This window comes from Gossypium hirsutum, chromosome A04 (genome assembly GCF_007990345.1).
Source record: "Gossypium hirsutum isolate 1008001.06 chromosome A04, Gossypium_hirsutum_v2.1, whole genome shotgun sequence".
Classification (NCBI taxonomy): Eukaryota; Viridiplantae; Streptophyta; class Magnoliopsida; order Malvales; family Malvaceae; genus Gossypium; species Gossypium hirsutum.
The window spans coordinates 48,659,633-48,670,986 of NC_053427.1; the positions used below are offsets into that span (position 1 = coordinate 48,659,633).

Here is an 11,354-nt window from a genome sequence, read left to right on the forward strand (position 1 = left end):
GTTTACGGCTATGTGTTGTCCTGTCTACGACGTTGTGCCATCCTGTTGACTTAGTGCCGCAATCGGTGCTAAGCTTGTGTGTTGGCTGCGTGGGTCGATTTTATCCCCACATGGTGTGTTGGTTGGTACGGGTGGTGTGTTGGTTGGACTGGGCTGGTTTACAAAATTACTGAATACCCTTGGTTTACAAAATTACCAAAATACCTTCAATTAGCAAAATTACCAAAATACCTCTAGTTTGTAAAATTACCAAAATACCCTGGTTTGTAAAATTACCAAAATACCCTTGATTTGTGAAATTACCTAAATACCCTCAATTTGTAAAATTACTAAAATACCCCTAATTTGGAAAATTACCGAAATACACTTAATTTGCAAAATTACAGAAATACTCTTGATTTACAAAATTATAGAAATACCCTTGACTTTCAAAAATTACAGAAATACTATTAGTTTGCAAAATTACCGAAATACCCTTGGTTTGTAGATTTACCAAAACACCTTTGTAGGGTGAAATGACTAAAATACCCCTAATAGGTAAAAAGACCGTTCTGCCCCTCTAAGGTATATGACTCACTAATAATACAATTTGATTGATTTGACTATGTTTTGACTGAGCATGTATGACTCTGATTGGACTGTTGTGACTGTGATTTGTATGATTTTGTATGCCGTGTGTATATTTGCTGCATTCATATAATATTATGTTGCACATGGGTGGGGATTATGAAACGGAGGAATTAATTGAGGATCGAATGGCTGCTTGACGACCGTGGCTCCACCGTTGAGGATCGTATGGTTGCTTGACGACCGTGGATCCACCGATTAAGGATCGCATGGTTGCTTGACGACCGTGGATCCATCGGTGGCTTTTAAGCCCAATATATGATTGTTGATGACTCTGTATCGATCATAATTACCCGAGGCTGTGTGCCGACTATATTACCGTCGCTGATGGATATGTGCCTAACATGATACTGCTACTGATGGCTTAAATCCAATTATTCTGATTATGCCTTTGCACCAACCTACATATGGCTTTGTGCCAACCTGATTATGGCTGTGTGCCAAACGAATTTGCATAAGGCTATGTGCCAATATATGAATATTTACGACTCTGTGTCGATCACATTTACCTAGGGTGTGTGCCATTTATGTTACTCTAGTTGAGGGCTATGTGCCTAACATAATGCAGTTATCGATGGCTTTATGCCATTGTGCCATTCTGCTTACATCTTTCAGCCGTCCTGTTATCTGGCAACATTGTTGCGATGTTTATAGCTATGTGCTGTCCTGTCTACGATGTTGAGCCATCCTGTTGACTTAGTGCCGCAATCGGTGCTAAGCTTGTGTGTTGGCTGCGTGGGTCGATTTTATCCTCACATGGTGTGTTGGTTGGTACGGGTGGTGTGTTGGTTGGACTGGGCTGGTTTACAAAATTACTAAATACCCTTGGTTTACAAAATTACCAAAATACCTTCAATTAGCAAAATTACCAAAATACCTCTAGTTTGTAAAATTACCAAAATACCCCTGGTTTGTAAAATTACCAAAATACCCTTGATTTGTGAAATTACCTAAATACCCTCAATTTGTAAAATTACTAAAATACCCCTAATTTGGAAAATTACCGAAATACACTTAATTTGGAAAATTACAGAAATACTCTTGATTTACAAAATTATAGAAATACCCTTGACTTTCTAAAATTACAGAAATACTATTAGTTTGCAAAATTACCGAAATACCCTTGATTTGTAGATTTACCAAAACACCTTTGTAGGGTAAAATGACTAAAATACCCCTAATAGGTAAAAAGACCGTTCTGCCCCTCTAAGGTATATGACTCACTAATAATACAATTTGATTGATTTTACTATGTTTTGACTGAGCATGTATGACTCTGATTGGACTATTGTGACTGTGGTTTGTATGATTTTGTATGCCGTGTGTATATTTGCTGCATTCATATAATATTATGTTGCACATGGGTGTGGATTATGAAACGGAGGAAGAAATTGAGGATCGAATGGTTGCTTGACGACCGTGGCTCCACCGTTGAGGATCGTATGGTTGCTTGACGACCGTGGATCCACCGATTAGGGATCGCATAGTTGCTTGACGACCGTGGATCCATCGGTGGCTTTTAAGCCCAATATATGATTATTGATGACTCTGTATTGATCATAATTACCCGAGGCTATGTGCCGACTATATTACCATCGCTGATGGATATGTGGCTCACATGATACTGCTACTGATGGCTTAAATCAAATTATTCTGATTATGGCTTTGCGCCGACCTACATATGGCTCTATGCCAACCTGATTATGGCTGTGTGCCAAACGTATTTGCCTAAGGCTATGTACCAATATATGAATATTTACGACTCTGGGTCGATCACATTTACCTAGGGTTGTTTGCCAGTTATGTTACTCTAGTTGAGGGCTATGTGCCTAACATAATGCAGTTATCATTGGCTTTATGCCATTGTACCATTCTGTTTACATCTTTCAGTCGCCCTGTAATCTGGCAACATTGTTCCGATCTTTACGGCTATGTGCTGTCCTATCTACGACGTTGAGCCATTCTGTTAACTTAGTGCCGTAATCGGTGCTAAGCTAGTGTGTTGGCTGCGTGGGTCGATTTTATCCCCACATAGTGCGCTGGTTGGTAGGGTGGTCTGTTGGTTGGACTGGGATGGTTTACAAAATTACTGAATACCCTTGGTTTACAAAATTACCAAAATACCCTCAAATAGAAAAATTACCAAAATACCCCTGGTTTGTAAAATTACCTAAATACCCCTGATTTGTGAAATTACCTAAATACCCTCAATTTGTAAAATTACTAAAATACCCCTAATTTGGAAAATTATCGAAATACCCTTGATTTGGAAAATTACAGAAATACACCCTTAACTATCAAAAATTATAGAAATACCATTGGTTTGCAAAATTATCGAAATACCCTTAGTTTGTAGATTTACCAAAACACCTTTGTAGGGTGAAATGACCAAAATACCCCTAATAGGTAAAAAGACCGTTCTGCCCCTCTAAGGTATATGACTCACTAATAATACAATTTGATTGATTTGACTCTGCTTTGATTGAGAATGTATGACTGTGATTGGATTGTTGTGACTGTGATTTGAATGATTTTGTATGTTGTGTGTATATTTGCTGCATTCATATATTATTATGTTGCACATGGGTGAAGATTATGAAACGGAGGAAGAAATTGAGGATCGAATGGTTGCTTGACGACCACGGATCCACCGATTGAGGATCGTATGGTTGCTTGACGACCGTGGATCCACCGATTAAGGATCGCATGGTTGTTTGACGACCGTGGATCCACCACTGGCTTTTAAGCCCAATATATGATTATTGACGACTCTGTATCGATCATAATTACCTAAGGCTGTGTGCCAACTATATTACCATCGCTGATGGATATGTGCCTAACATGATATAGCTACTGATGGCTTAAATCCAATTATTCTGATTATGGCTTTGCGCCAAACTATATATGGCTCTGTGCCAACCTGATTATGGCTATGTGCAAAACGTATTTGCCTAAGGCTATGTTCCAATATATGAATATTTACGACTCTGTGTCGATCTCATTTACCTAGGGTTGTGTGCCAGTTATGTTACTCTAGTTAAGGGCTATGTGCCTAACATAATGCAGTTATCGATGGCTTTATGCCATTGTGCCATTCTGCTTACATCTTTCAGCCGTCCTGTTATCTGGCAACATTGTTGCAATGTTTATAGCTATGTGCTGTCCTGTCTACGATGTTGAGCCATCCTGTTGACTTAGTGCCGCAATCGGTGCTAAGCTTGTGTGTTGGCTGCGTGGGTCAATTTTATCCCCACATGGTGTGGTGGTTGGTACGAGTGGTGTGTTGGTTGGACTCGGCTGGTAATCTATCTGCATATCCGCATATGATACTGATTTTGTAATGGGCTCCGGCCTAGACTGATTCTGAATTCTGTCTGTTTACTAACTATTTTAGTTTAGGAGGGGATTATACACTGAGTTTTCATAAACTCACCCCGTTTATTAACTGTGCAGGTAATCTCCAGCGTTAAGAGGATCGATGCTGCGTGGGACTCGGAGGTGGCCATACAACTGCTATTATTTTCGACTTTCTTTTAAGTTATCTATTTACAAGTAGTTATATTTGATCTGGGTTGTAACAAGGCCTCTTTTAATTTATGGTTCTAAATTTGGAATTTTATATATTATTTATAACTGTTGGAGTAGAACACAGTTTTCTTTTCCAAAACAATAACTGTTTTTCAAAATATCATGTTTCCGTAAAACTTTAAACTAAGCTTCCGCAGCAAATAAAGTTTTAAAGGTAATAATGTTTTGCAAGAGAATGACTTTTAATAAACCAACGGGAACTGAGGTTTTCACAAGTTTTAAAATGGCTAGAGGTTTTAAATAGTAAGAAGGGTTTTCAATGAGAACATGGTTTTCAAAAAACAATTCAATGTGACACGCCAGATTTTGGCCATAACATCTAGACTGGGTTTGGGGTGTTACAATTACAGTAATTCCAGTAACATGTCACTCGTATCCATTGAATTCAAATAGTTCAAACGGGGCTCGGTAACACATATAATATAACAATAAGACATTCATACTTCAAATATCTCAATTATACGCATTCTTTTTAATAATCACAAGTATAGAAAAGCTCGATTCCAATTTACGAACTTACCTCGTATTTGCTTGTATAACCATCGTCTACCTTTCATTTCCCACGATCTAATTCGAGTATTTGCTTATCTTGATCTAAATGATATCAAATAACTCTTCAAACTTTCATTCAATTCAATTTAGCCTAAAACATTCATTTTGGCTTATTACAAATTTACCCCTAAACTTTTGACTACTTTGCAATTTAGTCCTTAATACATAAAAGTACAAAATTGCACAATTAAGTCCTAACCCGAGGTAGTCGAATTTCAATTGGATTCATATTAGCCCATATTTTCATTTTATTCACATTTTCAACCACAACATTTCTATCTTTCACAATTTAATCCCTGATTCTCATTTTTGTCAAAGTCACTTTATAAAACTTGTACAACTATTAACAACCATCAATAATCTAACAAGAAACTTCAAAATACTCAAGTATTCAATAATGGCATATCTCAAAATCTATAACAAATTAAAAAATGAAGGTACGGGCTAGCTAGATTAAGCTGCAACAAGCTTAAAATCGTAAAAATCATTAAAAATAGAGCTAAAAACGTACCTTAATTGACAAAGGAAGATTGGCTGAATGAATAAGTAAAAATGGTGTTTTATCCACCCTAGTTTCAGTTGATGATGAAGAATAAAGAATGAATTTTGTTTTGTTTTGTTATTATTAACCTTAATAAATCATTTACCATTATAACCTTAAAATTAATTCAGAGTTACACCAATTGCCATGCTATCATCCTCGACTAACCATAAATTGTCTATTTATCACTTAAGGACCTTTACTATTAAGTTCCATAGCTATTTGACACTTTTAGCTAATAGAACATAAGTTTAATGCTTTACGCGATTTAGTCCTTTTTACCGAATTAAGCATTTAAATAGTAAAATTTCTTAACAAAAATTTCATATAATTAATTTATCATGCTGTAGACCTTATTAAAATAATAAAATAATTATTTTGACATCAAATTTGTGGCCCCAAAATCACTGATCCGATTTGACCTAAAAACGGGCTATTACAGTTCAAATGAACTATATCATTTATTAATGAATAGGATTGAAATGGTAAACTTCAATAGAAATATGCTTATGTTCATGAAAAGGCTGTATGAATCAAATGATGTATTTTTTCATGAAATGGCTTATCATGTGGTTGATCCCAGAAAGGGTTATGTATAAATGCACTAACTTGTGTATTAATGATGATGTTTAGGCTTGTGGCAAGCTTTTGGTTATAGTTGATGTTTATGCTTATGCTTTTACTATGAAAATGAAACGGGTAAGAAAAAGGAATGAAATGATAAGTTCATAAATAGGATATAATATAATGATATAAAAGAAATGATACGATAAATAATGTACTTATATGTGAGCAATCTACTTATGCTATAGATGAATCTACCTATATCATGGAAAATTACACTAACTCGTTAATTGATAATGTTGTTTAGGCTTATGTTAAGCATTTAGAATGGAATGGAAAGTAAGTAAATAGAAAGGTTCATAATCTTATAAAAAGGTTGATGATTGTGTATTATGTCTTATCAAATCCTATTATGTTATGAATGAAAAACATATGTGAGTTGATGGTTATATAGATTTATAAATCTTATGGCATCGGTATAGGTTTATATTTGTTCTATAAAGTTCATTATTGAAATGGTATATGATGTTTAAATTTTATACGAACTTACTAAGCATTATGTGCTTATGTAGTTTTCTTTCCTATGTTTTATAGATTATCAGAAAATTGATTGGTTTGGAAGCTCGTTGGAGATCTATCACATTATCCAGTGATAAAACGCAATTTATATATTTTTTATCCCATGCTTAGCATATTTCTGGATGATTTCTCCTCAGATTTGGTGAATTCGTTGCTCCTAATCCTTTAAATTCATGTTTTATACTTAGATGAGCATAGGAGAGTAAAATGAGCGAGAAACGGGCCGAAAATGGAGAAAATGGACCAACATGTGAAATCAACACGGCCTGGACTTCCATACACAGGAAAACCACACGGCCGTGTAGTTCTAGCAGGCTCTAACACGGCTTGGACTTCCTTACACGGGTAGACCACATGCCCATGTCTATTTAACAGCCTTGAACATGGATTGAAGAAATCGAACACGGGCGTGTCCCTGTCGAGCCCAAGTTTAGTCCTATTCGGAAAAGGCCACTCTTGAGGACTTTTAGGCATTCAAAAGCCTATTTAAACACACTAGAGGAGGATTCGAGGGGACACACGGAGTAGGAGGCAAGGAATTACTCGAAGAAAGCTGATTGATCCATCTTAAAAGCCAGATTCACCTTCAAGATTGAAGATCTCCCTTCAATTCCCTTCAAAAGTTCTTGGGTTTTCTTTATGTTTTGTTATCATTATTCTTTTGAGATGTTTTCTTTCATAAATATGAACTAGACCCCCTAAATACCTAAGGGGAATGAAAACTAAGACAGATCTTGTTATTATTATCTAAATTATATGACAAATATTTCACTTGTTCTTAATTATGAGTTCTTAATTCTTGCTTTAATATTCTAGGATATTGATTCAAGTATTGATGTGCTTATTTAGAGGAGAAAAAGTCCCTGTCTAAGAGTAGATCTAACATAATTAAGTGGAGTTGATTGCACGCCTAGAGATAGGGTGACATAATTTTTCTGGATTAGGGTGAAACCTAATAAGGGAATCCATAGATCGAGTTAATGCAACACTAGGGGTTTTAATTAGAAAGAGATTTCAATTAATCAACCCAGGGTTAGATGTTGTTACTCTCGAGAGAGATAATAATATAACTTAGGGATTTCTATGGATCAAGTCAAGTTAATAAATCGTCTGATTCAGAGTCAATGACAAGTGAAGTCTAGGTGGATTTTTCCCTTAGGTATTGTCCAAATCATTTAGTTTTCCCAAAAGTTATTTCCCCAATTTACTTTCTGTGCATTCTTAGTTTAGTAATTAGTTAGATAAAACAAACCCCTTTATTTTTAGGCTAGATAATAAAAAGAAAGTTAATACTAGTACTTTTAGTTCCTTTGGGTTCAAAATCCCAGTCTTGCCATAAGCTATACTACTGTTCGATAAGGTGCGCTTTCCTTTATCGTGATAATAGTTAGTTTTCAAGAACGGACATTCATAAATTATAAAACTTATTGCACGTATCATATCACACGATCAAGTTTTTGGCGTCGTTGCCGAGGAGCTAAGATATTAGGAACACTCAATTTTTATTACTTTAGCCGTTTTACTTTTATTGCAATTTAAATTTTTATTTTCTTTTCTAATTTTTTGTTTATTCTCTTTTGGCAGGTTTTTATAGTGTATGACTAGAAGAAACCCATCGGGACCATTACTTTTTGATAGTGAGATCGATCGCACAGCTCGTAGAAACCGAAGAGAAATAAGGCGAAGCCTAAGATACATAGAAGAAGAGAAAGAGAACGACATTCATACCACAACCGAGGAAATGGCTGAAAATCAGGAAATTTGCTACCTCCTACGATTGCTTCTAATCCAGTAAATTAGAATCCTGCTACGCGCACTATATATGATTTTGCTAAACCTAATTTAACAGGAACTGAGTCAAGTATAGTTAGACTTGCTATTGCTGCAAATAATTTTGAACTGAAACCTAACACAATTCAAATGATACAATAGTTTGTTCAGTTTGATGGTTTGCAGGATGAGGATCTAAACAATCACTTGGCAAATTTTCTGGAGTTTTGTGACACTTTGAAAATTAATGGCGTTTCTAATGATGTCATTCGCCTTCATTTGTTTCCCTTTTCATTGAGAAACAAAGCTAAACAGTGGTTGAACTCGTTACCACGAGGGTCGATCACTACTTGGGAACAAATGACTGAAAAGTTTTTACTTAAATATTTTTCGTCGGCTAAAACGGCTAAGTTGAGGAATGACATCTCTTCTTTTGTGCAAATGGATCTAGAAACACTCTATGATGCATGGGAGAGATACAAGGATCTTTTGAAAAGGTGCCCTCACTATGGGTTACCACCTTGGCTACAGGTTTAGACGTTTTACAACGGTGTGAACCCCTCAACGAGGCAACTCATTGATGCAGCCGCTCGTGGGACTATCAATAATAAAACACTTGAAGTGGCTTACGAATTTATTGAAGAGATGTCACTGAATAATTATCAGTGGCAAGTTATGAGGACAAAGCCAACGAAAGTAGTCGCCGTTTTTAATGCTGATTCGGTCACCATGCTCTCTAATCAGGTAGAACTTTTGAATAAAAGAATTGATGGTTTACTTAGCTCTTCACAGGTTCACCCAGTAATGCAATGCAATACAAATGGAGGTGGAACGAGCAATTTAGAATACCTACCTTATGGCCACAACATGGAACACGAGCAACTAAATTTTATGGGTAATAATCTTCGACCTCAAAATAATCTTTATAATAACACTTACAATGCAGGTTGGAGGAACCACTAAATTTCTCATGGGGAGGCCAAGGGAATCAGAGACCACAACATCCTCCAGGCTTCTAATAACAACTTTACCAGCAAGAGAAAAAGCCGAACCTTAAGGAGATGATGTCTAAATTTATTTCAATAGCAGAAACCTGTTTTCAAAACACTGAAACTGCACTTAAAAATCAGCAAGCGTCGATCCAATGACTCAAGAATCAAATTGGGAAGTTGGCTAAGATGATTTCAGAAATACCACTAGGAAGTTTACCTAGTAACACTAAACCCAATCCAAAAGAGCATGTGAAAGCAGTTATACTAAGGACTGGGAAGGTGTCAGCTAAATCTGAAAAGAAGCCACCACAAGAAGCTAAAAGAGACAGAGGAGAAGAGGAAAGACCCAAAAATAATGACAATCCAATGCCAAAGGAATATAAACCACCAATCCCATATCCAGCAAAGTTGAAGAAAGACCGCATAGATGCACAATTCAGTAAATTTCTTGAACTTTTTAAACAACTGCATATTAACTTACCTTTTGTTGAAGCTATATCGCAGATGCCTACATATGCAAAATTTTTAAAGGAGCTTCGAACAAACAAAAGGAAGTTTGAAGACTTATGTGCAGTGGAACTTAATAAGGAGTGCTCGGCCATACTCCAAAATAAACTGCCCACCAAGCTGAAAGACCCAGGAAGTTTTACTATTCCTTGCTTAATTGGTAGTTTGAATATTGATAAGGCACTAGCTAATTTAGGCACTAGTATTAATTTGATGCCATATAAAATGTTTAAACAACTTGGTCTTGGGGAACCTAAACCCACTAGGATGAGTATTCAATTAGTTGATAGATCTGTTAAATATCCTAGGGGAATTATAGAGGATGTACTTGTAAAAGTAGATAAATTTATATGCCCTATTGATTTCGTTGTGCCTGACATGGATGAGGATGTTGAAGTGCCTTTAATCTTAGGTCGTCCATTTTTAGCCACTGCTAGGGCTGTTATTGATGTGGGCGATGGTAAATTGGTACTTCGAGTAGGTGACAAAGAGATTATATTTAAAATTTATGATGCCATTAGATTTTCTAGGGAACAGGATGACTCATGTTATTTTATTGACTCTATTGATCATGCTACTCAAGATTCTTTTCAAGAAATCATACATAAGGACACGTTGGAACTGTGTCTTGCCCAAGGAAAGGAGGGGGATGATTATTCTGAGATAAGAACTGAACTGAATTCCAATGAACCCTCCCCAAGACCAGCAGAATATAAGGGTATTAAGGTAAACGATGAACTTAAGCAAAAAAACCTCTATTGAAGAACCTCCCAAATTGGAACTTAAATAATTACCGAATCACTCGGAATATGCATTCCTTGGAAATAACTCTACATTACCGGTAATTATTGCATCTAACTTGCAGCCCAAAGAGAAAGAGGAATTACTCCAAGTCTTAAGAGAGCATAAAAAGGTCATAGCTTGGAAAATTTCTTACATTAAAGGGATCAGCCCTTCTTTTTGAACCCACAAAATTTTAATGAAAGATGAATATAAGCCATGTGTGCAAGCCCAAAGACGACTGAACCCCAACATGAAGGAAGTTGTTAAAGCTGAGGTAATTAAACTCCTATATGCTGGAATTATTTATCCTACTTCTAACAGTTCTCACGTAAGTCCAGTGCAGGTTGTTCCTAAGAAAGGAGGCATGACTGTTGTAGCCAATGAGAAGAATGAATTAATCCCAACAACGACAGTCACATGTTGGAGAGTTTGCATTGATTATAGGAAGCTAAATGATGCCTCGAGAAAAGATCACTTCCCCCTTCCATTCATTGACCAAATGTTGGAAAGATTGTCAGGGCACATGTACTACTACTTTTTAGACGGACTCTCTTGCTATTTTCAAATACCAATAGCTCATGAAGATCAAGAAAATACAACATTTACATGTCCATACAGTACGTTTGCTTATCGTAGAATGCCTTTTGGATTATGTAATGCTCCTGCTACTTTTCAGCGCTGTATGATGGCCATTTTTGACAAGCTCGTAGAAGACGTCATGGAAGTATTTATGGATGATTTCTCGATTTTCGGTAACTCTTTCCTTCTTTGCCTTAAAAATTTAAAACAAGTGTTAATAGGATGTGAGGAAACAAACCTTATGCTTAACTGGGAAAAATGTCACTTTATGG

General features: G+C 36.1%; 1 non-coding gene across 1 annotated transcript; it reads right to left on the minus strand.

Moving 5' to 3' along the window:
• Positions 1-8,629: 8,629 nt before the first annotated feature.
• LOC121228349 (small nucleolar RNA R71) lies at positions 8,630-8,736 on the minus strand. Its single transcript, XR_005925925.1, has one exon. It is a non-coding gene; the product is annotated as a small nucleolar RNA R71 (small nucleolar RNA).
• Positions 8,737-11,354: the final 2,618 nt, after the last annotated feature.